The sequence below is a fragment of the Mixophyes fleayi genome, chromosome 6 (genome assembly GCF_038048845.1).
Source record: "Mixophyes fleayi isolate aMixFle1 chromosome 6, aMixFle1.hap1, whole genome shotgun sequence".
In the NCBI taxonomy this organism is placed as follows: Eukaryota; Metazoa; Chordata; class Amphibia; order Anura; family Limnodynastidae; genus Mixophyes; species Mixophyes fleayi.
Genome location: NC_134407.1, coordinates 658,577 through 671,650, shown reverse-complemented (window position 1 = coordinate 671,650; position 13,074 = coordinate 658,577). Strand labels below are relative to the sequence as shown.

Here is a 13,074-nt window from a genome sequence, read left to right as displayed (position 1 = left end):
CCTACACCATACACTCCCTGTATCCCCTCTGCCCTACACCATACACTCCCTGTATCCCCTCTGCCCTACACCATACACTCCCTGTATCCCCTCTGTACCTGACACCATACACTCCCCGTACCCTCTCTGCCCTACACCATACACTCCCTGTGCCCCCTATACCCTACTCTCCCTGTACCCCCTCTGCTCTACACCATACACTCTCTGTATTCCCTCTGCCCTACACCATACACTCCCTGTATCCCCTCTGTACCCGACACCATACACTCCCTGTACCCCCTCTGCCCTACACCATACACTCCCTGTATCCCCTCTGCCCTACACCATACACTCCCTGTATCCCCTCTGTACCCGACACCATACACTCCCTGTATCCCCTCTGCCCTACACCATACACTCCCTGTATCCCCTCTGCCCTACACCATACACCCCCTGTATCCCCTCTGCCTTACACCATACACTCCCTGTATCCCCTCTGCCCTACACCATACACTCCCTGTACCCCCTATACCCTACTCTCCCTGTACCCCCTCTGCTCTACACCATACACTCCCTGTACCCCCTCTGCCGTACACCATACACTCCCTGTATTCCCTTTGCCCTACATCATACATTCCCTGTATCCCCTCTGTACCCCACACCATACACTCCCTGTATCCCCTCTGCCCTACACCATACACTCCCTGTATCCCCTCTGTACCCACACCATACACTCCCTGTATCCCCTCTGCCCTACACCATACACTCCCTGTACCCCCTCTGCTCTACACAATACACTCCCTGTACCACCTCTGTCCTACACCATACACTCCCTGTACCCCCTCTGTCCTACACCATACACTGCCTGTATCCCCTCTGTACCCACACCATACACTCCCTGTATCCCCTCTGTACCCCACACCATACACTCCCTGTATCCCCTCTACCCTACACCATACACTCCCTGTATCCCCTCTGCCCTATACCATACACTGCCTGTATCCCCTCTATACCCCACACCATACACTGCCTGTGTCCCCTCTGCCCTACACCATACACTCCCTGTATCCCCTCTGCCCTACACCTTACACTGCCTGTATCCCCTCTGTACCCCACACCATACACTCCCTGTATCCCATCTACCCTACACCATACACTCCCTGTATCCCCTCTGCCCTACACCTTACACTCCCTGTACCCTATACAACACACCCCCTGAATCCTCTCTACCGAACACTTGTACTCTGTAAGGGTCATGTATTGCATGTATTGCATGTTAGATACAGGAGGGTAAAGGTCACGTATTAAATACAGGAGGGTAAGGGTCACGTATTGCATGTTAGAGACAGGAGGGTAAAGGTCACGTATTGCATATTACATACAGGAGGGTAAAGATCACATATTAAATACAGGAGGGTAAGGGTCACGTATTGCATATTACATACAGGAGGGTAAGGGTCACGTATTGCATGTTAGATACAGGAGAGTAAGGGTCACGTATTGCATATTACATACAGGAAGGTAAGGGTCACGTATTGCATATTACATACATGAAGGTAAGGGTCACGTACTGCATGTTAGATACAGGAAGGTAAGGGTCACGTATTGCATATTACATACAGGAGGGTAAGGGTCACGTATTGCATATTACATACAGGAGGGTAAGGGTCACGTATTGCATGTTAGATACAGGAGAGTAAGGGTCACGTATTGCATATTACATACAGGAAGGTAAGGGTCACGTATTGCATATTACATACATGAAGGTAAGGGTCACGTACTGCATGTTAGATACAGGAGGGTAAGGGTCACGTATTGCATATTACATACAGGAAGGTAAGGGTCACGTATTGCATATTACATACATGAAGGTAAGGGTCACGTACTGCATGTTAGATACAGGAGAGTAAGGGTCACGTATTGCATATTACATACAGGAAGGTAAGGGTCACGTATTGCATATTACATACATGAAGGTAAGGGTCACGTATTGCATATTACATACAGGAAGGTAAGGGTCACGTATTGCATATTACATACAGGAAGGTAAGGGTCACGTATTGCATATTACATACAGGAAGGTAAGGGTCACATATTGCATGTTAGATACAGGAGGGTAAGGGTCATGTATTACATATTACATACAGGAGGGTAAGGGTCACGTATTGCATGTTAGATACAGGAGGGTAAGGGTCATGTATTACATATTACATACAGGAGGGTAAGGGTCACGTATTGCATGTTAGATACAGGAGGGTAAGGGTCATGTATTACATATTACATACAGGAGGGTAAGGGTCACATATTGCATGTTAGATACAGGAGGGTAAGGGTCACGTATTGCATGTTACATACAGGAAGGTAAGGGTCACGTATTGCATATTACATACATGAAGGTAAGGGTCACGTATTGCATATTACGTACAGGAGGGAAAGGGTCACGTATTGCATATTACATACAGGAAGGTAAGGGTCACGTATTGCATATTACAGGAAGGTAAGGGTCACGTATTGCATATTACAGGAAGGTAAGGGTCACGTATTGCATATTACAGGAAGGTAAGGGTCACGTATTGCATATTACATATAGGAGGGTAAGGGTCACGTATTGCATTTTAGATACAGGAGGGTAAGGGTCACGTATTGCATGTTACATACAGGAAGGTAAGGGTCATGTATTGCATATTACATACAGGAAGGTAAGGGTCACGTATTGCATGTTAGATACAGGAGGGTAAGGGTAACGTATTGCATGTTACATACAGGAGGGTAAGGGTCACGTATTGCATGTTTAGATACAGGAAGGTAAGGGTCACGTATTGCATATTACATACAGGAGGGTAAGGGTCACATATTGCATATTATGTACAGGAGGGTAAGGGTCACGTATTGCATATTACGTACAGGAGGGTAAGGGTCACATATTGCATATTACATACAGGAGGGTAAGGGTCACGTATTGCATGTTTAGATACAGGAAGGTAAGGGTCACGTATTGCATATTACGTACAGGAGGGTAAGGGTCACGTATTGCATATTACATACAGGAAGGTAAGGGTCACGTATTGCATATTACGTACAGGAGGGTATGGGTCACGTATTGCATATTACGTACAGGAGGGTAAGGGTCACGTATTGCATATTACGTACAAGAGGGTAAGGGTCACGTATTGCATATTACATACAGGAAGGTAAGGGTCACGTATTGCATATTACGTACAGGAGGGTAAGGGTCACGTATTGCATATTACGTACAGGAGGGTAAGGGTCACGTATTAAATACAGGATTGGTCCCGTATTGGTCCAGCCAGATTACAATGGGTAATGTGAGTATAGAAGGAGGATAAATGTAAATTTGTGTGAACTGTGTAGAGGAGTATTTGGGTAGAGGAGCCTAGGGCAAGGCGAGCTACAGCAGGTGATGAGCGTGTATGAGAGACGCAGATCGGGGGGGATGTATGTTGGTGCAGGTTTGATAATGGCCTTGTATGTTGGTAGAGACAGATCAGAGCAGTGCGAGGAATGTGTCTCATCGCTGCATTCACAATAGACTGGAGGGGTGAGAGTGGTCCGGGGAAGACCAGTAAGCAGGGAATTATTATTAACATTTATTTATATAGCACCAGCATAGTCTGTGGGAATATTTTATTTGGGAATTGAATGTGAGAGATGATGGTGCATGAATTAAAGTTTTTCAGTATAAGATATGTGTGTGGTGGGAACATTAATAGAGCTGTTATTCTAGCTGTAAAGTATAGTTTTAAGTGGGAGAAGACAGGGAGGCCGGACGGCAGAAGGAAACATTTATATATCTTAAATTTCCATATCTTCAATATATAACCTATACTTATATATATAATCCTTATACACTCTATCCATTTCCATATCTTCCCTAAATAAGCGTATGTTGTAAATGAGAATGTTGATCAGATTCCTTTATTAAAAGCAAAACATAGATTCATTCTTTATACAGCAATTTTATATGATGACCCTGTGGCGTTTAGATACTCTGGGCCTGATTCATGTTCAGACCTAAGTCCGTGTGCCTCAAAAATGGACCTTATACTAATGAACACAACTGCATGAAATTCATGTCTGAACGTATCTGACACTTGACTGCCTAAAACTTGAAAGAGGGAACGGGTGGAGTAACGTAGGGGCCATGCACAGTAAGCACATACTGAGGTAGGAATGATTCAAGTCCTGGGTTTGCCTAGATTCAGCCAAATCAGTGTCAGTGCCGACTGATGCTGATGACTGACACAGTATAGTCTTTGTATTAAGAACTAAATGTATCTATGACACTAGATAGCACAGAACATGTGTATGTAAGAAACACACTGTATATACAGTATGCATTCAAAGCATCTTGATTTATGTATTTAATGTAAAAAAAATAATTTATAAATCAATATTTTTATTTTATTTTTGTAGTTATTATACTGTTAAGAGTTATTCATTTGTTTTTGAATTTCATTTTTTTTAAATGTGTTCTGATGTGAGGATCTATTGTACTTACACATGTGCATATACTGCTGTCTGTTCTGTGTGTCTACATCATCATCATCATCATCAGTTATTTATATAGCGCCACCGCAGTGCTGTACAGAGAACTCACTCACATCAGTCTCTGCCCCATTGGAGCTTACAGTCTAAATTCCCTAACACACACACACACATACAGATTAGGGTCAATTTTTGATAGCAGCCAATTAACCTACCAGTATGTTTTTGAAGTGTGGGAGGAAACCGGAGCACCTGGAGGAAACCCACACAAACACGGGGAGAACATACAAACTCATCACAGATAAGGCCATGGTCAGGAATCGAACTCATGACCCCAGTGCTGTGAGGCAGAAGTGCTAACCACTGAGTCACAGTGCTGCCCATACATACAGTAAGTACTGTTTAGGCGGAGCGTGCCTACACCCAGATTCACATGGAAACGTATCTTGAGATTTGGATTTGAATATGGTCGCAACTACACACAAGTTCTGTGCTCGTCTTTTAAATTGATTCATTGATTCATGCAACTTGTGTGCGCAAATGAATCAGGTCTTCTGTATTAATAAATATGGGTTTATATACTATTAAACATTACTGACTTATATAGTACGTATCGTGCACTATATATCATGAGAAGAAAACAATATCTGTACAAAAGACAAAACACCTGTTAACTTTATTTCACACACTATTGATAATTAACTGCAACATCCTTGTTCTGTGAAAACCTACAGTCATGGCCAAAAGTTTTGAGAATGACTCAAATATTATTTTGCACAAAATCTGCTGCCTCTAATTTTATGATGCAATTTGCATATACGCCAGAATGTCATGCAGAGTGATCAGATGAGTTGCAATTAACGTCTAAGTCCCTCTTTGCCATGACAATGAACCTTATCCCAAAAACACCATTTCCACTCCATTTCAGCTCTGACAAACGGACCAGCTGACATCAGGTCAGTGATTATCTCGTTAACACAGGTGAGAGTGTTAACGAGGACAAGGCTGGAGATCACTCTGTCATGCTGATTGAGTTAGAACAACAGACTGGAAGCTTTAAAAGGAGGGTGGTGCTTGAAATCAATACTCTTCCTCTGCTAACCATGGCTACCTGCAAGGAAACACGTGCTGTTATAATTGCTTTGCACAAAAATGCCTTCACAGACAAGGATATTGCTGCTAGTAAGATTGCACCTAAATCAACCATTTATCGGATCATCAAGAACCAGGGCCTGATCAATCACTAGGCTGACTAGGCTGACTAGGGCGCTGGGTCTCGGGGGGCGCGGCGCTGCGGGTATTTTTTTTTTTTCATTCATTTGGGTTTTTTTCATTCAATTTTTTTTTCGGGGTGGGGAGGAGGGGTCGCTGCGCGGGGGGGTGTCGGTGTCGACGATCAAAATCATTGGTGGTCAGTGGTCAGCAACAGGCAGCCAATCGCTAGGCTGCTTGTTGCTGTGCAGCAGACAGGAAGCAGGAAGTCTTCACTCCCTGTCTGCTGATCTGAGGAGCGACGCTGGCACAACTACAGGTAAGTGAAGGGGGGAAACTGCCGTGTATATCTATAGGGATGGAGGGGGGACTGCCATGAAAATCTATAGGGAGGGAGAGAGATTGATATGTGTGAAGGAGGGCAGAGGAGGGGGCTGATATATGTGACTGGGGGAGTTTTCATGTGACGGGGGGATAGCTACAGAGTGGAGGTAAGGAAAATGGCTGCAGGGGGGTTAAAGAAAATGGCTGCAGCAGTGGTTAAGGAAAATGGCTTTTAGTTAAGGAAAACGGCTGCAGGGGGTATTTAAAAAATAGAGCAGCTTTGGAGGGCATAATCTCATGATTGTGTGGTGGTCACATGGATGCTCTCTGTGGTCTCAGCAATCACTAGAATACTAAATATTAGTGAGATGGGGCTGGTAGAGGTTTGTATTTGATTGACCACAAATATTCAGATATTGCTTATATATGCCTCTACAGTGGGGTATTTTTAGCTGGCCATAATGGAGTGTTTTGCTTTAACTAAAAGGCCTAATCATTCAGGGTTTGCATTATAATACATTTTTGCATTTTCAAAACAGGACGTCAACTTTCCAGAAGCCAGCGAGAGGATAACAAAGCTGCAAGAGAGAAGAGTAAGAACAGGTGAGAGACAATGGCACAATCTGTCTAAATTTGAATGCTGGAGAATACACCTGAACATTCATATTCAGGAGTGTTCCTATACACTTATATAATTGGGGGACAGGGGGTTTGGGGGCGCTGCGGCCATATTAGCCTAGGGCGGCCAGAACCCTTAATCTGTTATTACCCTTTGCGTCTATGTTGGCAATGTATTCATATTTACTCTTTATACACTTATACCTTTATAACCTATTAAAGTTATATTAACCTGTATTAACTTATAATTGTGAAGTACCCAGAATAAACCACACAGTGTTCAAGCAACATTTTTATTGCAGGAAAAAGGTACAAAAATTTTTACACACAGGTGTCAGAAAGATCCGCATGAGAAGTGAGCGCGCCCAAACTAATCAGAGCGCAGAGTACTGCAGAGTATTTTTGTAGTATTTAGTATTTTAAAGGTGCTACTGGTTTGTGGCAGAACAGGTCTTGATGTCGCTTGGGTTTCTATCCCCTTTGATTTCTTTATCTACGATACAAGGAAATAAAAAAATGTTTACCATTTAACTTCTATATCTGTAATTTATATTCAATGACATAAATACTCTCATTTTCTCACCTTGCACACTGCTCGAGATCAGTTTATATTTTGGTCCCTGTGGCGAAATCGCAATAATAGCGGGCTTAACCCCCGAGCATTCTGGAAAACAGGCGCCATTTTGGTTATTATAACGGTACAGGTATGTGCCCAAAGTATTTACATGTCTACACATGTTCACTGAAATACCTTCGTGTAGAACTTCTTTAGTATATATTTCTTTTTCAATTTTTTCTTGTTTGCTAACAGGTGTTACATTAGTGGTATCAGTGGTAATCAGGCCTTCTCACCGTTCATTCTTCGTTCCGACATTAAAAAATTAGGTTACAAATTAGTTTACATTGCTTTATGTGACACTAGAATGAAATAAAGTCCTTCTAACAGGTATTATTATTATTATTATTAATTTTTATTTATAGGGCGCCACAAAGTATCCGTAGCACCGTACAGGGACAAACAATGGCACAGTACAAGGTGAAACAGCACAGTACAAGTAACAGTAAGCACTATAACTCTGGGGGCTCAGGCACAGCAGGAAAGAGAGGGAGGGAGGGGAAAAGGGAGTATAGGCAGGTAACTATGGCCCAAGAGGGTGGGCACGGATGACAGGTTGAGAGTCACTGAGGGGAGCGGAGAGAAGCGAGAGGAGACAGAGGGCAGAGGGACCGAGAGGAGATGAGCAGAGTAGCTGGAGAGCGCAGTTAAAAGTGATGGAAACAGGAGGAGACCCCTGCTCAAAGGAGCGAACAATCTAAAGGGAGGGGAAGACAGACAGACACATGGATGAGACGGAGAGACGGGAGAAACGGAGACGGAGTCGAGGAAGGGGGAGAAGGGAAGAAGGGATGAGAAAGAGAGGTAGCCGACCGGTGGGAGTTTAGGCATGAGACTGGAAGGCTTTAAGGAAAAAGTGGGTTTTTAATGTTGTTTGAAAGAGGACAGATTAGGGGAAGTTCTGATGGAGCGGGGGAGCTTGTTCCAATGGAGGGGAGCGGCGCGGGAGAAGTCTTGGATACGTGCGTGAGAGGAAGTAATCAGAGGGGAAGAGAGGCGACGATCATTGGACGAACGCAGAGGGCGGGAGGGAGTGTGAATAGAGATAAGGTTAGAGATGTAGGGAGCAGTGGAGTTGGCGAGGGCCTTGTAAGTCAGAGTGAGGAGCTTGAAAAGGATTCTGTAGGGGAAGGGGAGCCAGGGTCTGGCTTGGTAGAGTGGGGAGACAGAGGTGGAACGGCGAGAGAGGAAAATAAGCCTAGCAGCGGCGTTAAGTACAGATCTAAGGGGAGCGAGATTAGAGAGGGGGAGGCCGATAAGGAGAAGGTTGCAGTAGTCCAAGCGGGAGATGATCAGAGAGTGGACGAGAGATTTGGTGGCATCCTGGGAGAGGAAGGGCCGAATGCGGGCAATGTTGCGAAGCTGGAAACGGCAGGATTTGGTGAGAGAGTGAATGTGAGGGGCAAAGGAGAGAGAGGAGTCGAGGATGACACCTAGGCAGCGGAGTTGGGGAACATGGGAGATAGATGAGTTGTCAACATTGATAGAGAGGTCAGAGGGGAAGAAGGTACGAGAGGGAGGAAAGACAATGAGTTCAGTTTTAGCAAGATTGAGTTTAAGAAATCTAGAGGACATCCAGGAGGAGATGGCAGAGAGGCATGCGGATACCCTGGAGAGAAGGGAGGGAGAGAGATCAGGAGAGGAAAGGTAGAGTTGAGTGTCATCAGCATAAAGGTGGTACTTGAGGCCGAAGGAGCTGATGAGTGCACCCAGAGAAGAGGTGTATAGTGAGAATAGTAAGGGTTCAAGGACAGAGCCCTGAGGGACCCCGACTGGAAGGGAGGAAGATGGGGAGAGAGAATCAGAGGTGGAAACAGAGAAGGAATGGTCGGCAAGGTAAGAGGTGAACCAGGAGAGGACGGTACCGGAGAGGCCAATGGACTGAAGGGTGTGAAGCAGGAGGGGGTGGTCAACGGTGTCAAAGGCCGCTGAGAGGTCGAGGAGAATCAGGAGGGAGTAGTGGCCCAGGGCTTTAGCCGAGAGGAGATCGTTCGTAACTTGAGCCAGGGCAGTTTCAGTGGAATGGAGGGGGCGGAAGCCTGATTGGAGAGGGTCAAGGAGGGAGTGTTCAGAGAGGTAGGTGGAGAGACGGTTGCAGACAAGTCTCTCGAGTATTTTGGAGGCAAATGGGAGAAGGGAAATGGGGCGGTAATTAGAGAGTGAGGTGGGGTCAAGGTTGGGTTTCTTGAGAATGGGTGAGACGAGAGCATGTTTAAAGGCGGAGGAGAAGATGCCGGTGGAGAAGGACAGATTAAAGAGGTGAGCGAGGTGGGAGCAGGTGGAGGCGGAAAGGGAGCGAAGAAGGTGAGAAGGGATGGGGTCCTGGGGGCAGGTAGAAGGGGGGGAAGAGGAAATTAGAGAGTGGACTTCCTCACCCGAGGTGGGGCGGAAGGAGAGAAGGAGTTGGTGGCTGGGGGGAGAGGGGGGGAGAGTGAAGGGGGGAGGAAGAGCGAGAGGGGGGGTGGCGGAAGAGTGGGTGGAGTAGGAGATTTCAAGTCTGATGGCCGCGATTTTAGAGGAGAAAAAGGTGGTAAAGTCAATGGCAGATAGGGAGGGGGGAAGACAGGAGAGTGTTAAAGGTGGCGAAGAGGCGGCGGGGGTTGGAGGACTGGGAGGAGATGAGGGATTTAAAGAAGGATTGCTTAGCGAGCGAGAGGGCAGAGCTGTAGGAGGAGAGGATAAACTTGAAGTGGAGGAAATCAGCCTGGGAGCGAGATTTTCTCCAGTGGCGTTCGGCAGTACGAGAGCATTCTTGGAGGAAGCGGGTAAGTTTGGAGTGCCAGGGTTGGGGATTGGAGCAGCGAAGGCGGATGGGCTGGGCAGGGGCGACTGCATCAAGAGCGGAGGAGAGGGTTTGGTTATAGAGGGAGGCCGCCTGATAAGGGCAGGACAGGGTGGAAAGGGGAGAGAGGAGAGTTTTGAGAGAAGAGGATAGAATAGCAGGATCAAGGGTGTCGAGATCGCGCCTGGACCGGGTAGATTTGGGTGGGGGGAGGGGTTCAGGAGTAGAGAAGAGAGAGAATGAGAGGAGATGGTGGTCCGAGAGTGGAAAGGGGGAGATAGAGAAGTCGGACAGACTGCAACGGTGGGAGAAGACAAGGTCAAGGGAGTGACCAAGGCAGTGGGTAGAAGAGGAGGTCCATTGGGAGAGGCCAAGGGAGGAAGAAAGGGCGAGGAGTTTGAAGGAAGCAGGGTCGGTGGGGTTGTCAATAGGGATATTGAAGTCGCCGAGGATAATGGAGGGGATGTCAGAGGAGGGGTGGTGTGGGAGCCAGGCAGCAAAGTTGTCAAGGAAATGGGAGGAGGGCCCAGGGGGACGGTATATGACAGAGACGCGGAGATGGATGGGGTAGAAGAGACGGATAGAGTAGACTTCAAAAGAGGAGAAGGAGAGGGAGGGTTCAGGAGGAATGAGTCTGAAAGTACAGGTGGAGGATAGGAGAATGCCCACTCCACCGCCTGGGCGGTCTCCAGGTCTGGCGGAGTGGGTGAAAGAGAGGCCGCCATAGGAGAGAGCGGCAGGGGAGGCAGTGTCGGAATCAGTGAGCCAGGTTTCGGTAATGGCAAGAAGGTTAAAAGAGTTAGATAAGAAGAGGTCATGGATAGAGGGGAGTTTGTTGCGGACGGATCTAGCATTCCAGAGGGCACAGGAGAAAAGGAGAGAGGGGAGATGGGGATAAGGTTGGCAAGGTTAGCGGTGCGCGGGGGAGTGCGGGGACAGGAGCGTGAAGTTGGGCGAGGTGAGAGTATGGGTATGGCAAGTGAACAGGGAGGCATAGTGAGGTGAGGGAGGGGCGTGGGAGGAGTGGAAGAAGTAGAGGGTACAGAAGAATCGTCTGAAGCAGAGGGGCGGGAGAGGAGGACAGGGGGAGTCAGAAGGTAGACGTACACTACATGTGCTACTGACCTTTTTTAATGTCGTTGTTGTCCTGGTCCAGTACTTTGACCATCATCTCCACCTCTCTTGGGCTCATTGGATTTGCTCTTCTTGAGTATCTCCATCCCCCACCTTAATTTTTCCAACATTTTTTGGCCCTTTCAGCACCATCTCTGACTCTGTCTCCGTCTCCATAGCTGCAACCCCCACTGACACCTTCTCCTCACCCACAACCCCCACTGACACCTTCTCCTCACCCGCAACCCCCACTGACACCTTCTCCTCACCCGCAACCCTCACTGACACCTTCTCCTCACCCGCAACCCCCACTGACACCTTCTCCTCATCCGCAACCCCCACTGACACCTTCTCCTCACCCGCAACCCTCACTGACACCTTCTCCTCACCCGCAACCCCCACTGACACCTTCTCCTCACCCGCAACCCCCACTGACACCTTCTCCTCAACCTTAACACCCACTGACACCTTCTCCTCACCCGCAACCCTCACTGACACCTTCTCCTCACCCGCAACCCCCACTGACACCTTCTCCTCACCCGCAACCCTCACTGACATCTTCTCCTCACCCGCAACCCTCACTGACACCTTCTCCTCAACCGCAACCCTCACTGACACCTTCTCCTCACCCGCAACCCTCACTGACACCTCACCCGCAACCCCCACTTGCTCACTCGCCATCTTCTGACGCTCCTCTGCGCCAAACAGATTCCTCTGTCATTTTATACACTCAGAAATGGGCGTTTGTTTCTGCTGTGGACCAATCAGTGATGATGCACGCCGAGAATGGAGCATTCCATTACATATGAAGGGATTTTATTATTAGGGAATATTCATTGCATTGCACTTTAGCAGTTTAATGTTTTTCTAAATTTTATGTATGTTACTAAACTTCTATTTTATAGGAATAAATGAAGAGACAGTGTTGCGTTCTCTTTTTATGCAGCTTTGGGTGTTAACTATAGTGAAAGCTCTGCCCCTTTATGCTAATGTCTTTGGTATATCGTTACATCCCCCGCAAATGATGCTTCAGTGTGTACGAAATTAAAATCATTGCTCACGACAACATGGCTGTAAAAAGTCGCTAAAGGGACGTCCGCTCTTCCCTTTATCGTCCTAAACAAGGCTAGTGTGTATGCAGTCCATGGGCCGAGCGATATCGGCATAAAAAGTTGGTCGGAATTTCTGTAGTGTGTACCCAGCTTTACACACGTAGGAAGTCTACCACCCAGTCTAATTACCCCTCCTGTGCTTTTATGTTCAACAGATGTGTTGGTCACTCAGCGATGAAAAGGTCTAATTAACATGAGATTACCTGTCTCCAGACAGTTTCAAAACACATCCCCTCCACACATATGCTTACTTGGAATTTCCTATAGAGAACAAAACCCAAACATGACATACAGTCTCAGAAATCAATACCTCAGAAATAATTACATTGAACTAAAAATCGGTACATTTGCAATGATATAAATTGGTGCACTGTGCTAATACTTTAAATATACTTATACAATAAGTTATATATAAGTGATCCAGCCACAGCAATATAACAGTCTTTAGCACAGGCGGTATGCGGGACGTAGGTATATACAGACTTACCCCACTTTCAGGTATGATGGCCGGATCCTCTGGTACGTAGAGCATCCCTCTGCTGTCAGCCACACGCTGTCTCTCTTTCCAGATGTGTTGTAAATTCCCAGCAGTGTCGCGTCCTCTCTGGTGCATGCAGCGTTAATAGTAATTCTGCATCAATGCTTTCGCCGCTCATAACAAGGGAATGTCCCAGGTCAGAGATACAACCCAACGCGTTTCACCAGTGATCTGGCTTCTTCAGGGGCAGTGTAGCTGTAGAAAGATGTGGGTCGTTATAAACAGGCTGTTCCCAGACATTCCTATTGGATGTTTATCTGCTCCATATGCTAAT

General features: G+C 46.8%; 1 long non-coding RNA gene across 1 annotated transcript; it reads right to left on the bottom strand.

Annotated features, from left to right (window-relative positions):
* Positions 1-6,943: 6,943 nt before the first annotated feature.
* On the bottom strand, positions 6,944-13,074 carry LOC142160140 (uncharacterized). Its single transcript, XR_012693064.1, has 3 exons — positions 12,750-13,074; positions 7,223-7,303; positions 6,944-7,132 (listed from the first exon to the last, which is right to left on the bottom strand). It is a non-coding gene; the product is annotated as an uncharacterized LOC142160140 (long non-coding RNA).